This window comes from Thalia democratica, chromosome 5 (assembly GCF_965202585.1).
Source record: "Thalia democratica chromosome 5, ktThaDemo2.hap1.1, whole genome shotgun sequence".
Lineage (NCBI taxonomy): Eukaryota > Metazoa > Chordata > Thaliacea > Salpida > Salpidae > Thalia > Thalia democratica.
In genome coordinates this window covers 18,106,059-18,121,620 of record NC_139169.1, presented here as the reverse complement: position 1 = coordinate 18,121,620, position 15,562 = coordinate 18,106,059, and positions in this window count along the sequence as shown.

The following is a 15,562-nucleotide window of genomic DNA, read 5'->3' as shown; positions in this document are numbered from 1 at the left end:
ATGTTGGCAAAAAACTTAATAACAAATTAATAAATGTTAAATCAATCTAACGTCAATTAACTCAACAAATAATCAATAGCAAAAATAGTCTAACATTTAGTAAAAAAATTTAACAAGTCTAATTTTTTCAATAAATAATCAAACAAACATGTGTCAGCATAAGTTTTTCAAAAAAAATTACTGTGCCTAAGTCTCCAAAGTTTAAAAATAGCATTAAAGATTTCCTGAGTAGTTTGAGTGTATGAAAATTCTGTTTTTTAAACAACTAAGTTTCATTATTGCTTTCTAATCTAGTGTAATTAATATCAATAAATATCAATAATTGTGCTAACTATTATGATCGGTTTCATACATTAAATCAGGATATCTTACTGTAAATATATAAAACTTGATAATGTGTTGATTTTTGATTTTAGCTTAGTTTAATAAAATAAGTTAGAAGAAAATCAGAAGTCTAGTAATTAAAAAATTTAGAATACAAAAAAAAGTTTTAAATTGTCAATCTAATAATTTTAAATAATAATAAATCTAGTTGTACTATCACCAAGGAAAAATGTTTTATATTATTAAGACAAACATCGAAAGTAAAGTTTGTTAATAAAGTTTGACAGTGTTGTAATCCTTTTAGTCGAAACTGTTCTGATTGATTAGAAATTGTCTTGAATGACTTTGAACTGAGCTGTAGTCACCCAGGATTCTTTTTGTTTCTTCAATTTAAAATTTTACAAAGGCAAGAAAAACCAAGCTCTTCAACAAAAATCACCAAAAAGTAATAAAATATTGAAACTAAACCAATTATATCTCAATTAAAAGGTAGAAAAAAACTGACCTAAAATCTCAAAACTATATTGAGATAAAATAACTATTTGAGCAAAGTAGAGTTTTGAAAACAAATTTAAAACTTATTCAGTTATCCTGTGTCATACTGAGATATTAAAAAGTTGCAAAGTATCCAGGATTATTCTGAATTCGTGGCAAACTTTTTAGTTACCTGAAAATTCATAATTATAACAAACAGATTATTTTAAACATTTATTTTAAGGCAAAAAATGTTGTTAACTAAATTAAAAATATAGCCTTCAATTAAAAGTAAATATTTTTAAACTAGCATGAACATTTTTTAAAATCCATATGTGTTTAAGTTTAATAAGAATATCAAAATACCTTTAAGTACCTATATTTTTGCAAGTACAAAATAAAAAGTTTGGGAAACCCTGTTTTACATTTAGTATTTTTTCTCTTGAAGACCTTTTTTTTTGTGAATCATCGCAGAATTAATTTTCATATAGGCTTAAATTTACAATGAATTTATTACAATTTAGTTGTTATAACTCTTAAAGTAATTTATTTTATACAATAAGAGCTCTAAAGGTTAAGAGCAGGTAAGTATAAAAGGACATTTTTATTCCAGAGTTAACTGTTTTATACTACTAACAATTTATAAACTCTATGTTTAAAATTGTCTTATTATGGTTTAAAATAGTTGCTCCTACCATAAGATTGCCATTTTTTTAGGCAAAGTAGAATATTTAATTCACAAAAACTTAATTAAGTGTTATTAATTTAGCCTGAGTTTTTTTCAGTTTTTACAATAATTTAAACGACTAAATAAATAAATAGTTTGAATATCTACTTATAGTCAAGTATGAATACCAAATAAATCAAAAAAGTAACCAAATTGTTACAATAAGAAATATAAGAATTATAAAAGCATAAATTTCAAGAAAAACATTTTAATCATAAAATAAAGCCTGATGTTTAAAAATTTTTCCAAATTATCTTAAGTTTTGCAACAAATTATTAAAAAAACTTGAGTTAGCCTGAATTAAAAAAAAATTAATAATTTTAGCCTTAAAGCACTTTATTTAAAGTTGTTAGTAAAATGTCTTAATTTTTGACAAAGAAAAAACTCTACTTGATTAAAAAAACTAGACAGTAGTACAGCCTCTTGATTTAATATGATTTGAACATTTAAAACCAACAAATAAAAAAATAAATAAAAACGTACATCATTTGAAAACAAGTGTAAGAACCTGTTTTGGTTAGCCACTATACAAACTCAAAAAATATTTTCAATTTAGTTTAAGTATACTTTTTTTTAACTTTTATTAATTTATAAATTTACTGCAACAACATAGTTAACATAGAACAAAAAGTTAGTTACATGTACTTTTAAGTTGCTCCTAATACAGGGTTGCAGATTTTCAAGTAAAAAACATCCAGCATGAATAACCAAAGCTTAGAATGAGTTACATCAATCTAGTAAGAGTTAGCTTGAGCTTATGAGAAAGTTTGAATAAATATATTACAAGTCTAAAACTTAATCTGTTTATGAAGTATAAAAAATATTAAATAGTAATTAAGATCACAAGATCAAGGATCTTTAAAGAAACATAATGTTCAAGGTAAACAAATACTTAAAGCATAAACAAAAAAATTATATAAAAATATCCAAACCAGCCTGAGTTTTTCAAAAAATTTATCAAAAAATTCTGATTTGGTGGAAACAAGCTCAGTTACCCTAGATTTTTTTTAATTTTAAGCTAATTTGAACTGTCTAAAGTAACTTATAAGTAAGATAATTTCTAATCATTTAAATGATTCTTCATACCCTGTTTAGATTTTAAAGTCAATAATCTAAAAAACAAAACTAGTAAGTAAGCACAAGCTTTAACAAGTGTAAAATTTAGAAAACTTTATATAAAACTTTGTTCCTTTCCTTTTTTAAGGGCGGCACATACATCAGTAAACAGTTCTACAGTGGCTTATACTAGATGCATAAAAAGTAAAACCTAAGTGAGACTAAAAGTGTACTAAAACAAAATTCTAAACATTAATATAATTTCTCTATTATTCAAGTTATGTTATAAACTAGAAATGTAAAAACCATTTTTTAAATTATATTACCTTTAAGTTAATTTGCCCCTACAAAATATTTATAAGTATTTTATCAAAAACTAAAACTAAAGTACTTTGTTATCTAAAAATATTTAGGATATACCATCCCACTTAAAGACCCAGACTTGAGACACGCCTCTACTTTTAGTGTACTAAGTGAATAAAAACTTAAAAATTAAAATGAAATTAGGGCAGAAAAAATAATATAACATGCTAACAAATGTGAAAAAATTGTTTAATACAGCTAATTTACAAATTCTTTATAATAAAATAAATTAACTACATATAAATTATTTATAAACAAATAATTAAGTACAGTGATACAATTTGAAGATAAAATTATTCATTACTGAAACAAAACTAAATATAAAGGTAGTGAATAGTTAACATCTTTAACTAATTGCTAATAGTGTTGTTTTTTATAGAAACCTTCTTTTATGAATTTTCACAGGTCTGATTTTCATTTAGGCTTTGATTTACTAAACTTTTATTAAATTTTTATTGTTATAGCTTTTGAAGAGAGTTATTTTTACAAACAGTGCTCTACAGGTTAGGTGCAAGTAAGTTTAATATTTTATTATATCTAGAATTATTTTTTTTATACTTTTAATAATTCATAAGCTCTTTGTTAAAAACTGTCTTGTTCTTATTTAAAATAAACATTCATACTACACTGTTGCCATTCTTTAGGGCATAAAAGAATACTTTATTTATTGATGTTTATCAATCTAGCTTTAGTTGTCTTCAGTTTGTAAAATAATTTAAACAACTACATGTCAATAGGCTTTAAAAGCTACTTTTATTCAAGTAAAATTACTTATAAGTACAAAACAATAAACAAAGGTTTAAATAAAAACATAGCTCTAAACAAAAGTGTCATAAAATAACTCAATTGATTTAAAAAAACATATATAAACTAATCTATGATTTGAAACAAATATTAAACTGATAGTTCTTAAAAAATATTATTAGATATATTAAAGCTTTCGCATTCAAACCAAATTTTGTCTGTTGAATGTTGAACTTATAGTAATTAAACATTATATGAGAAATACTATTTCAATAATGACACTTTTGTCTCAACACAAGCTAGCTAGTATTATTTAAACATTCAAGTCTTGTTTGATAATATTTTTCTTATGTCTAAAACTTAATAACTAAATTGTTTTTTTTTTACATAATGTTTCCAAAGTCTGTTTTCACTATTTTAGTATTTTTAACTATTTATACTTTAAAATGACAATTTTTCAAATTTTTGTCTCATACTATTTTATTTAAGTTTATTACAAGTCCAAGCCTACTCAGTCTAGCAAGATTTTCAATTAAGCTTTTAGTCAATAAGTGCAGCTGTTTTTATTGACATATGACATTTTTATATAACAACTCTTAAAAGGAAATAACTCGAAAACACTTATTTTTGTATACTAATTAACAATGTTTTAATAATAAACTTTTAAATAATGATAACTGAAATAGAAAAGAGTTTGCATTAATTTTACAAACTTTTTCCGACTTTTAAATTGGCAATATCAAAGCAGGTTTTAATTTTTTTAAGCATTTAGTATTTTTTTTACACTTACTTTTATTTTATTTCAAGTTTTTATTTTGTAATACACTTAAAACCAGAGGTATATCTACCAGCGGCGTGTTTTGACTGCCTACTTCCTGTGTACCCCCTAAAAAAAAGAAAAAATAAACAAAGATTCTTAGAATATCACTAAGACGTTGTTAATTGACTTTGTTTCGGTTATTTAATAAACTTTGAATAATGAATGTTGAATTTATAACAATGACAGATTAAAAAGTTGCAGTAACAAAAAATACTCATTTTTGCCCATCTAAAATAGAATTTAAATAAAATTATAATCGTGACGTCATAATAGGTAAAAGTTTAAAAGTAGCATTTTTTTCTTGGAAACTTTTTACTAAGATGCTGTTAGTTCCCATTATAATTTTTATTTAGTGTAAATAAATTTTGATTAAGTGTATTGTTTTTGAACTAGTAAGTACAATTTTACTTAAAAAATGTCCAACATAATCACTAAAACTTTATTTTGCTTGGTTTATTGTATATTATGATGTTGTGTTTGAACTTGAACTTATATATTATATGTTTTGGGTCATATCTTAGACAAAAATAGTTGTGATTAAAAAAATGTAAACCATTTAAACATTAATAATTAAGTGTAACAAAAAACACTAATTAACTTAATGTACACTTAAAATAAAATATATTTTCTATTTTGCTACAGTTACCATTAGATAATTGAAAGTTTTTTAAATTTACAATCAGATATATTTGTATATATAATTAAAATATTAGAAATTAGAAAAAAAAATCCTTGAGAATATTAAAGTTCAAAAAATACATATAAATTATATTTTTTGGCTAAAACATCCGTGAGAGAAAAAACTCCAAAAAAAACAGTTTTTTTCTAAGACGTCCCACTCAAAAATTCAAACCCTAATCCAATGAATTATTTTAAGTTAAAAACGCAAAGGAGCATTTTCAAGAATTAAAAAACAAGATATGAAAATAATTGAATCTAAAATTTGAACATTTTTTGAAAATTGCATAAAATTCTAATCGAGCTAATTTAACGTTCGTTTTTTATACTACTATAAATGGTTGTAACATAAAAATTGCAAAGAAATTAGTTTTTTATGCAACGAAAAGAAAGCACTTGAAAAAACTAATGACCTATGATTAACTTTTAGCAATCCCAAAACTTAGTTGCCAGATTTCTAAGAAAACCTCTTGACCAAGAAAATTTTAATTAGAACAAGCAAACAAATTTTTTATTTCTAGAATTCTGAAGACCCTGCCCTAAAGTATCTTTTTAACTTTAAGTGTAAACCCTTTATATATATCTAGAATGAGGAAAATACATTTAAAGTCAGTCTGAGCTTAAAAAAGCTAAGTCAGGAGTTTTTTTCAATATATTTTTATTATACTCTATTCCCTAACCTGCCTTAATTAAATTGGTCAAAACAAAGCACAAAATTTAAATTAATGAAATTGAAAATAACATGAAAAAAAAACTTCTTTTCATGCTGACTCGGTTTTTTTAGCTCAGACTGACCTTTCAGAATAGTAGAAATTGCATGACAAGTTTGAGAAATATTTAGAACATGATTGTAAAATTATCATGTTTTATTACAATTTAATAGTTAATATGACATAATCAGCTAATACAGGGATCAGCAAACTGCGGAATGCGGATCAAATTCAGCCCTTAAAGACAAACATTGCGGCCGTAATATACTTTTCAACTAAAGACATACTTTTTTTAAACAATACAAAAAGTACTTTTATGGTGAAACTTACAACTATCCTCTTAAAAACTAATCACTTTTTCTTGTTATATTTTTGATTTTAATAGTAATTTTCAAACTGTTTTTTTCCTTAAATGTTTGAGTAAGACATTCTTTTCTAGTTTTTTAAAAGTATTTGTTATGGTTATCTGTCTATTTTTATTACTAAAATTTTTATAAAAATATCATTGTTTAAATTGTTTATCATAAAATTACCTAATATAGATTTGTATATAATAAACAAGCATTAGCTTGAAAATAGTTTTTTACACTCTTTTTATACTCTAGTTGATCACAATTAACTTAGAAAATCTAAAGCTTAAGTATTTTATTTATTTTTTATAATGATTTGATTAGTTTTTTTCTTTAATTTTCTGTTTTCATATGTTACACTAATTTCAACTTAAACTTAAATGTATCTTATATGTTTTGGTTTTAAGAAAACAAATGAAGAAATTTCAACTACTAACTATCAAGAGTTTATTTTTCAAACTAAGTTTCGTTCAAAAACCTCGTCAGTGCTTAAATAAATCTAAAAAGATATGTGTCAATCTTGTAAAATATCATTTAAACAATTAAATCAAAATAAACTAGTTTTTACTCTAAGTTTTTACTTGTAAAACAAAACAAATTAAAATAATAAGATTGAGTTTAAGAAGTTTTTACTTAGTTAAGTGTATCTTTTTAAATAATTATATCAAATAAATACAATCATACTAAAGTATGCCTTAACCAAGGTTTAGTTTTATTGAAAATAAAATTTAGTTGTCTATTGACTTTTGAAATATATAAAAGTGTTTTCATAGATCATGCACGTGCTAAAATCTATATACACTTAGAAAATACATAATACTATTTCAGTTTTATGTTGTCACAATTTCTTAAGAACGTCAATCAAGTTTAGTAACATATATCAGTTATAAGTTTAAGTTTATAAAAGAATTAAAAACCTTTAAACAGGTATTAACAAATCAATACTATGTTTAAAAAAGAAATGCGGCTTTGAGCTAGTTTTTACAAAAATATCAAAAATAATTGTAGGTGTAAGCAAAGCGAAATTATACTATTAAATATTAAATTAAATAGGTCAATGTGAGGTTCTTAACAGTTCTGATAAATAGTATCAATAGTGTTCAAAAAAAAGTTTGTATTATCTATCTTCTTTACCAAGCATAGTTATTGCGACAAGGTTGATGGTTCCCACCTAAAGTGTTCATGCTCCTTACATCCTTCTTAGATTGAAGCACTTTAGCTCCTGGTGGGGGTTCGATCCTCCTCGGGGGTACATATACACGAGGCGTTGAAAGTTTCGGCATACAACTTTTCGGTCTCTTATTACCAGGAGTGATTTTTTTACCATTCCTATGCAAAGGATTTTTCGCAGGTAGGGGAGGTAATGTGTGGAAGCTAGATTCAGGTTTAGTAATTTTCTTAAATGCGGTGACTTCATACCCAGCTACTTGTTTTGGTTTGACCGCCTGACTCGAAGCTCTGTTTCCATTTTTGTTGCATTGAGCTGTTTTTGTTTGTTTTGCTTTAGACCCAGCTGCTTGTATTGGTTTGGCCGCCTGACTCGAAGCTGTGTTTCCATTTTTGTTGCATTGAGCTGTTTTTGTTTGTTTTGCTTTAGACCCAGCTACTTGTATTGGTTTGACCGCCTGATTATTTTTATTTCCAGGGTATTTACTACCAAATGTTTTTCTTCCATCTTCTTTCGGTCTGACCTTTTGACTGCCCCTGGTGTTTCCACCACCAAACATATTTTTAAACGAAGGCTTTGCGCTTTCCAGAACTGGAAAGTCATTAGGATTTTTTGAAGGTTGAACATTTGGCTTATTTACCCATTTCTGATTTAGTGAGAGTTGAGGTTTAGGAGTATTTGTTTCTTGGTTTAATCCAGGATAATTTTGTGTACTGTTAATTTCAGGAACTGGGGCAGGAGTTTCATTATGCTCTGGTCTCTGATTTCTCATGTTGCGTCTTCTTGGAGCTTCTAATTGAATCATTCTTTCTTCTCTCTGTTTTTGTTTACTCATACTATCCTTGTGGTATTTCAAGTTGTGAACTTGCAAGTCAAATTGCGATGCAAAGGCATTAGTGAACTTATCATCTTTACAGCTGGCTTTTTCACATACAAAATGATTTCTCTTGAAATGCTCACGAAGATCTTCATATTTTATAAAGTAGTAGTTGCTCTCTTCACTAGCTTCAATATCATCTTGTCTGTCGCAAATGTGACAAAAGAAGTGATCTTTACGCCGATGTTTGTACAAATGATCCTTGTCATAAAAGCGATGCCAATATAAGTGGCACTGAGGATGTCCCTTATGAGATGTGTTTTTACCTTCACCTACACTTTTGTGGATGCCTAGTTCTTTATTGGTGTAATAACTGAACTCACTGTAGAATTGGTGATCATGGGTTAAACACAAGCCACAATATTTTAGTCGGCGAGCCAGGTGTGGAAAAATTAATTTTTGTACATTCTAAAGCGTTTAAGTTGCATTCACAAAAATTACTCAATTATTCAGCGACAAATAATAATTTTAGGTGACCATTCTTTTTTATATATAATATAAACTTTAAATTTCTTACAAGTTTTACTTAAGCTTGTTTTTTTCTCTTTATTTGAACATTCACAATTTTTACAATTAGTTTGAAAATTTGGTTTGGAGGGCCAGATTTACAAGCTTGCGGACCGCAGTTATATCTCTTTCAAGCTGATCCTTGTTTAAATATTCTAGATGTTGGCGGGTTGCTAGTTTTTGCTCTGCATTTTTTAATTATAGCCATCATCGTTGCAAACTTACACTAGAAATTATTGCTAAATTTGATTTGTTTATATTGATAGTCTTTTTATTTAATAATGAAAAAATATCATAAAATCAATACAATAAAACTAAAAAATTGTCGGAAAATACTTTAGAGAAAATAAGATATTCAAATTAAAGCTGCAAATAATTTAACTCGTAACGTAATGAATCTATTTATACAAAAACCGGCAAAAAGATCCAGTATGTTTGATAAGAACTTTTCAATTTAATTAACTAATGGTGGTTACTGTTTTGTCTGCATATTTTTAGCTGTTATTAAAGTTCGATTTTACTTTTCTTTTTGATATTTATAAAGCAAAGGCAAGTGCAGTAGTTATTTATCACTCTCTTGTCTATACAGAGCAGGGTCAGCGACATTTTATGAGAAACAACCAAATTCACTTAAAAGGCTGTTTGCGAGCCACAGCTGTTTAATAAAATTTTAAATAAATAATAAATACAATAGCGAATAGTAAATAAAATAAACATTAATTAGGCAGCAGTTTACTGACAAGGAGGTTTTTTTTATTATAAATTAGCACCAATTTCTTTATTTTATTTGAACTTTTTAAAAGTAAACGGCATGCCAATTGTTTCTGAGGGTCATAATTTACCAAACAATTTATTTTTAAACTTAAAACCAATTATTCAAATATTATCAACAAACTTTAGTATGTTTACTGAAACTAAAAGACAAATACAAATATTTTGTAGAAATTTATAAAAAAAATTTTACTATAAAAGTTCTAGATTTTAATTAGTTAATTGGTTTAAAACTAAAAAAGCATTTAGTTTAAAATAATACCAAACTATTATCAATATAAATAAAAAGAATCTAAGTTGAAAAAATAATTATTTATTCTTAAAATTTATTCAGTAAAATAGTTGTTCGCTAATACAAAATTATTAATATGCTACTTTTAATTATTAACCAAAAGTATTAAATGTCATATTAACAAAACTTTTAGTTTTTAAATAAAATATCTATTAATTTTGACAATAACAGTAAATTTTAAATAAAAAATCCACAAATATTTGAATTTATGCAAAATATGCAAAAGTGTCCCCTCGTGCAAAAGTGTCCCCTCGTGCTAAAGTGACGCTCGTGCAATAGATTCGCCGTGCAAAAGTGTCCCCTCGTCTATAAGTTTACGTGTCCAGGTGATCTGAACAACCAGTACATTGGTGAGACAGAAAGACAACTTTTCGTCAGAATTAAAGAACATGTGACTCCAACCAACAGTGCGGTGTTTAAACATATCGAAAATTGTGTATTTTGTACTAATTGTAAAAATATTTATGATTGTTTCAAAGTTATTAAAACGTGCACTTCGTATAATGAATTATTATCTTCAGAAGCTTTACTAATTAAAAAACTGCAGCCAAATTTGAATAATCAGCTTGGTCCTGATAAAGGATCAAGAGTAACTATTAATGTTTTTAAATAATCCATTTTGTCTTAATTGTTTATAAAAATCCATTTTTGTTAATTACTTGTCGTTTTAATTAGTTGTGTTTTTACAAATGATATAGTTTCACTCAATTTATTTTGTGTTAGTTTAACTAGTGAGTGTTTAGTATTTTGATAAGGGAATTTGGACATTCCGAAAGCGCTTAAGTTTTTAATAAAGTTTATAATTAAAAAATTTGTTTGTCTTGTAGTTAAATGGTACTTAATTACATTAAAAGGTCTAAATATATCTGAATTATTGAAATTATGTCTGCATGTAAATTTTCTGTTGTTACCTCTTAGTAAATAAGTACATTTATGAGGTTCAAAAATAGACTGTAAATTAATTGTAGTTTCACTATTAATTAGTTTGAAAAAAGTAATTAAGTCAAACTCAATCCTTCTATACTCTAAAGACTTAATACAAAGTTTTGAGAGTCTATCAAAATGAGATGTGTATGAAATGTTGCAACGGTTGAAGACTTTTCTTGTATATTTTTTTTGAATAGATTCAAGATGGTTAATATCTTTCTTCAAGTATGGAGACCATATTGGTGTGTTGTATTCTAACTTAGGACGAATGTAAACGAGATAAGTTTTTTTTAGAATGTTTGTATCTGTAGATTTAAAACTCTTTAAAACTTGAAAAGAAATAGTTGATGCAATTTGATAAACGTAATTGATATGATGGTTCCATTTTAGGTTTTCAGCAATAAAAATTCCCAGATCTTTAAACACTTTAGTTGAAGGTAACCTTATGTTGCTTATTCTAAATTCAGAAGTGATACTAGATGTATTTTTTTGAATGTTTAGAACCTGACATTTACCAGGATTAAAAACTAGTTTTCTTTCTTTTAGCCAATGATAAATTTTATCTAAAGATTTTTGTAGAATTGTGTTAGAATGGCTAAAAATTTTTGTATCGTCTGCAAAGAGATTTATGTTGCTATCAACATCTACTTCTAATGCTATATCATTGATATAAATTATAAATAAAAGTTGGCCAATTACCCCTCCTTGAGGCACTCCACTAAAAACAGGTAAAGACTCTGAAAAGGTGTTACCAATAACTGCTAAACTTAGAGGATTAAAACTATCGCCGGCTGCAGTTTTAGTTTTATTCAATTATTAATTTTGTTTGGTTTTAGTTACATAGAAAGTGTTTTTTAAATACAAATAACTTTTATAGTCTGAAGTTAGCCCTGACTAAAACACTTTTATTCTAGTAAAATCTAATAAAATGTCTATCATTATCTAAAAAACGTTTTTAATAAATAAAATAACATGTTTAATTGTTTGACTACCTACTCATTTTTGAAAACAATAACCTGTCAGCTATTTACAGAAACAGGCTATGCGCTTTGTGTTTAAAAAAGGATGTTAAGGAAAATAAATACCAATAGAACGACTACAAACAATGTGATGTAACAAAACAACTAATAAAATAAATAGAATTTGGGTTTTTTCTCTTTTTCTACTTCGGTCTCATAAAGTATGGTTTTCCCTTTCCCTCGGTGTTTTGAATGTTTTAGATCGCATTTATCTCCAACATACCTTAATTAAATTATTGCATTCAGGATAAAAATCAGAACTAGAAAATTATAATGCTGAAATAGCATTTTTATATGATGCAATAATAAAAGAAGAAAAAAACATAAAACAAAATAAAATAAAATTAGTTTTATTGCAGTACATTGAAAATAAAAAATGTTTATAGTTTCAAAAAGATGATTGAAAATCTTATTTTCTAAAAATTTAATAGATTTAAAAAGTATTTTCACTACAAAATTTGTGGTTTTATAAATGTATACAAGTTTTAAATGCATAAAGAAACAAAATATTACTTCTAAAATATTATTCTACCCTATTTTAATTGATCTTTTCTGTTATTCTTAAACTAAAAAAGGAAAAGAAGCACAAAATTTAACGCAAAAATAAATTGACGTTTATTTTAAACTTTTTAAGTTTTTTTTCATTTTTTAAGGGTTCAGTTTTTTTATTTTGATTTGTCATAATCTTATTGTAGAAAAATTATATTTTGTTAGTTTTATATATCGTCTAAGTACGTCAACAGTTTTTTTTTCATCTTGTACTTTATCAATATACAAAAGTATATTTTCAAAACCTTCAAATGTTTCTGCTTATCTTAAAATTTTTCTGGACTGTTTTCGATATTTAGTCCTCAGCGAACAAAAAATAGTGATCCAAACAAAAGTACATAAAAATACAATTCTAAAAATCAAACTTAATTTCGAATCATTACTTTATAAATTCCACAATGTGTTATGTCTTACATTGTTATCATTTAAACAAAACAATTTTCTTTGATCTATGTGTTTAAATTAATATGGGCACAATTTATATAAAATCTTGCCATAAAAGTGATAGCTGTTATGCTTTTTATTTTCAATCACATAACTTTTATAAGTTAAAAACATTTTGTTTGTTATGTTTTATAGTAATTTTGGTATAAAAAAATGACGAAAATTATTATATCATCACGATAAACAACAGTTGGAAGTACAAACTAAGCTGCTTTTTTCTGTTGATATTTACAACTTGTGTATCTTATCTATAAAAAATAAGAAAAGAAGATAGGCACGAGAATGGGAGAAAAAGTAATCTCCTACTAGATATATTACGAAGGTTACAGAGACAGGAAACAAATGAGGGCGAAATACCTCGAAACTTTCAGAATATTTGCTTATTCTAGGAAGTTTTACAAAGGTTACAGTTTCATTATTATCTTCGTGCAATTTAGTCCTCTCGTGCAATTTTGATCTGTTTGCATAAAAAAGACGTCTTTTGCAATTGTAGTTTGTTTCATTTTTTAAAACAAAGTTAACTCAAATTTACTTTTTTTATTAATAAAAATGTAATCCTAAGTGAAATTAAAAAAATTATTTTATTAAAATTTTAATTTCAATCTTAAATTTATTACAATTTAATTTCTATCCTTTTTTATGCCTTTACCATAGTTGTTATAACATTTCATTTATTACGGCTCAATTTTATTTTTAATTTATTTTTTGAATATATATGAACACTTGCAAAAGTTTATGTTCTTATTCGTTTATGGTCACAATAAAAATTAACTCTTAAGTTAAACGTAAAATGTTTTAACCTTCTTTGTCATTTGTTCCTTGTTTTAGGCATTAATTTAAGTCGATGATTTATTAATTTTGCATAACTAAAATTAAAGTAAATTGTTAATGTTGCTTGCATGGATATCAAAATATTGAAACTAAAATCTTTTGTATGTAGGTTGGTTTTTTTTAAGAAATATATTCGTTTTTTTGTTCGCTGTTAAACTAAACAATTCTTTAATAAAAATGTATTTATTTATAAACTTGTATTGTATTTACATTACAAGCAGCTTGAATCTTTAGGATTCAAATTGTTAAAATATTTTGGTTTGGACTCGGATTCGGATTCGGCCTAATCAAAATTCCAAAATTAAGATTCAGATTCGGATTCGGCCGAATCCTAATTTAACAATAAGACTCGGATTCGTATCCAGCCGAATCCAAGATTTTTGGATTCTGTAGATTGCTACTTTTAACATTAGTATAAAATGAAGACTTTCGAGGTGTAAAATGACTTAAAATTTTTTTAAAAACTCATTCGATTGACTGATTTTGATGATAATTTTTCTTTATTTTTCATTATTTTTACAAAAAAGAAAAGAAATATGAGTCATTATTGATATAGTTCTTTAGAATATTAACTAAAATTTACTTGATATTAAAAAAATTTAATTAAATTTTATGAACTTTGAGTAAAATATTTTTAATGAAAACAATTTTTATCGCATTTTTATTTTGTATATTCCAGTATTATCAGGAAACAAGAAGCCAGTCAAAACACGCCCCTAGGCTGAAAATGTTTTTAGGAATTATTTTAAGTCAAACTAAATTTATACACGTCTAAATCAAGTTTTAATTAAAAATTATTCTTTAGTGCAAAACTTGCAGAGGACATAAAATATGTTTAACATAGTTCTTAAAAAAATCTTCTTATATGTAAACTTTTTAAAAATTTTAAAAATATTTTAAAACAAAGAAAAAAGAGCCAGGTAGCAGACGTGAGTTTAAAAGGTAAGAAATGCGAACAACAGTATTTTCTATACTTATGTATCAAAAAATCGACTGCTTTATTTCAAAAGACTGTCTGATGTCACTGTTAAAAAAAAAGTTTAGATAAACCATGAGATGGCGCAAACTCTAGATATCTCCCTTTTAACCTTGTGTAAGATCACATACATGCTCTGAATGAGTAATTTAAGAAACTTAAGTTTATAATGACATTAGTGAAATGATGTAATAAAAAATTTTCGTTTCAAGATTTTATCAGCTTATAAAGTAAACTTCGTAAAGGTTTAAGACAGACAGGGAAATAATTTTTCTTCATGACACCCCACATTTGAATGGACAAGAAAAACTCATGAGGTCCGATGGTTTGTAAAGTTAACCTAGAATTAGCTGTTTACAACGTTTATAAAAGTAAACTATTAAGGATAACAAACGAAATAAAAACAGCCGACTAGTCATAGTATTATTGCAGGGGTCGGCAGGCAGTTGGTGCTCGCGGGCCAAACTTCAAGTTTTCAAAGTCTTCGCGGGCCGCAGTTTTAGTTTTAGTGACATTTGAATAATATTTTGCTTTTAGTCTTACTAGAAAATGTTTTACTTTTATTCACTTTGATATTTCAAATTACTTTTACATATGCAGGAATGTCTATTTAAATTATAAAGACTTTATAGAATAAAATTTACATTGACTTATGTACTTAAGTCTTAATAAACTATGTACTTTCTTAAAGACTAAAAGATTAAACTTAATATTTTGTAATTTTACATATTACCTAACTCTGTATAAAAATTCGGGCTTAAAAATATTTTAGATGTCACTTTTATGCCTTGTTTGTACTATTAACCCTTTATTCATATTTCTAAAAATTTTTATTAGAAAAAAAATTGCGTTTAAAATAGTTTACACTCTTTAAAAAATTCAGTAACTAATTAACTAAATAAATCTAATACCTATTTGTTATTTAAAAATTTCAAACAAATTTTTAATGTGGTTA